At 45.1% G+C, this 2579-nt stretch overlaps 1 long non-coding RNA gene across 1 annotated transcript; it reads left to right on the plus strand.

The window, feature by feature from the left end:
• The first annotated feature begins 611 nt into the window (after positions 1-611).
• Positions 612-2346, plus strand: LOC108504693. The gene is made up of 3 exons (XR_001877213.1): positions 612-1230; positions 1662-1783; positions 2036-2346. It is a non-coding gene; the product is annotated as an uncharacterized LOC108504693 (long non-coding RNA).
• Positions 2347-2579: the final 233 nt, after the last annotated feature.

Below are 2579 nucleotides of genomic sequence, written 5' to 3' on the forward strand. Positions count from 1 at the left end.
CACTCCCAGCTCCCTTCCTGCCTGGCTGCTCTCCAGCCCCTCTGGCCCAGCCTGGAGCTGCCGGGGGTTGTTGTGGCCAAATGACGGGGCACGAGAGGCACCGAAGCAAAGAGCAGCAGCCTGAAGGCCTGGGCTGATCCCAGGGCTCGTGTTTTTAGGGAAGGTTTCCTGCCTGGATGCTGGGAGCACGCTGGTGACTCACTGTGAGCATGAGGAGCCAGAGGTCCCCACCTCCCCATCCCTCATTTATCACATCCCTGCCCTCCTCGCTGTCTGCACCGGCGTCATCGCCGCCGCTCGGGCCGGGGAGCCAAAACTGCTCCACAGGAGACAGGAATGGTGAAAAGAGCAATATTTTGGCTCGTGTTGCCCCGTATCTACAGCTGATCTTGCGTTTAACACCAGCCCAGACGGTCATAACAAACCCCCCCGGCTCCAAAATATTCCCTGAATGCACCAGAGGGAAAACATTCATCCTTCTTTGCCTACATAAATATACAGGTAGAGATGAATGTGTGCACACACGTGGATTTTCAAGTGTGCACACCCACACATGTATTTTATAACCCTTCACCCAGATATCCATAAATCACCATCCTCTTGCACGTAAATTTTCCCCAGAGTTAAGCTGCAGATTGTTATTGATAAAATATGAACTAATGCTCAGAACATCCCCGTGTGTTTAAGGTGGAATTTCATTTCAGTCAGGAGGAATTTCATTTCACCCGCTAAAAGTAAAAAAATGTTAAGCCTGGACTAGTTTTCTGGGTTTCTTTACAGCCAACAAAAAGAGACAGGCACATCCAGAGGACAATTTGGCCGATCTGTTTTAGGATTTATTGGGTAGCTATGGATGTCATGTGGGAAGCAGGGCTGTTAGAGAGGGAGGGGAGATGGATTGGGAAGGGCCAGACTGGAATTTAGGTGCTGGTTCAGAGCCTGAGACAATCTGTCTTCAGTTCTGGTGTCTTCCTGTGAGCTAAGTGTGAAAATTCTCATTGTAATCATTGGAGAACCACTCAGGTGGATCCTAAACGAGCCTAAAATAGACACCTACCAGCTGATGACTTGAATTTTGTCCTCACATCACAGCAATTCAACTTATTACAGGCAAGAGGATGTTCTCCAAACACACAACTGGGGTGGAGACCATGGAGTTACCAAGACAGGGCTCCCAAACAGGACCTTTGAGAGACCTGCATCTTTCTGGACTGGAGCTGGAGGGTCAGGGTACAATAAAATATGTAAATATTTCAATATTAAATCCTAAGTGCTAAAACAGCCTCAGAATTCCAAGGATTGTGAGTGAAGGAGATGTGGAGCTCAGCTGGGATCACTGAGTCCCAGTGGGACCAAGACAGGGCTCCCAAACAGGACCTGCATCTTTCTGGAGTGGACCTGAAGGACCAGAGTACACTAAAATATTTAACATATTTCAATATTAAATCCTAAGTGCTAAACCAGCCTCAGAATTCCAAGGCCTGTGAGTGAAGGAGATGTGTAGCTCAGCTGGGATCACTGAGTCCCAGTGGGACCTCCCCTCACCTCTTGCTGCCTCTCCAGTAAAGCCCAGCTTTGGGTCAGATCCTGAGCAGAAACACAGGGGAACCTAAAATAGACACCTACAAGTTTATGACCGGAATTTTGACCTCACATCACAGGAATTCAACTGGCTACAGGCAAGAGGATGTTCTCCAAACACACATGGGGTAACCAAGACAGGGCTCCCAAACAGGACCTTTGGCAGACCTGCATCTTTCTGGAGTGGAGCAGGAGGACCAGGGTACACTAAAATATTTCAAATATTTCAATATTAAATCCTAAGTGCTAAAAGAACCTCAGAATTCCAAGGAATGCAAGTGAAGGAGATGTGGGGTTCAGTTGGGATCACTAAATCCCAGTGGGACCTCCCCTCACCTCTTGCTGCCTCTCCAGATTTTAGCCCAGCTTTGGGTCAGATCCTGAGCAGAAACACAGGGCAGCCTAAAATAGACACCTACCAGTTTATGACCTGAATTTTGTCCTCACATCACAGCAATTCAACTTACTACAGGCAAGAGGATGTTCTCCAAACACACATGGGGTAACCAAGACAGGGCTCCCAAACAGGATCTTTGGCAGACCTGCATCTTTCTGGAGCAGAGCTGGAGGGTCAGGGTACACTAAAATATTTAAAATATTTAAAAATATTTCAATATTAAATTGAAATTTCATTTCAATTAAAACAGCCTCAGAATTCCAAGGATTGTGAGTGAAGGAGTTGTGGGGCTCAGCTGGGATCACTAAGTCCTGGTGGGAGCTCCCCTCACCTCTTGCTGCCTCTCCAGATTTTAGGTCAGATCTAAGTGTCCCTTGGGCAGAAAACTCACTTTTTCAGGCCGATACTGGTTGTATTTCTGAATAAACAGTTGGATTAGAGATTGGACAAGTTATTATTATAAGTTATTATAATAATTATTATTTATTTTTTTATTTTATTTTGTATTTATATATTTATTTTATATGAAATCACTAATAATTTATAATAATTTATCCATAATAACACATTATAACAATAACAACAACTTATAATTATAAGT

This window comes from Lepidothrix coronata, unplaced genomic scaffold, assembly GCF_001604755.1.
Source record: "Lepidothrix coronata isolate B3197 unplaced genomic scaffold, Lepidothrix_coronata-1.0 Scaffold173, whole genome shotgun sequence".
Classification (NCBI taxonomy): Eukaryota; Metazoa; Chordata; class Aves; order Passeriformes; family Pipridae; genus Lepidothrix; species Lepidothrix coronata.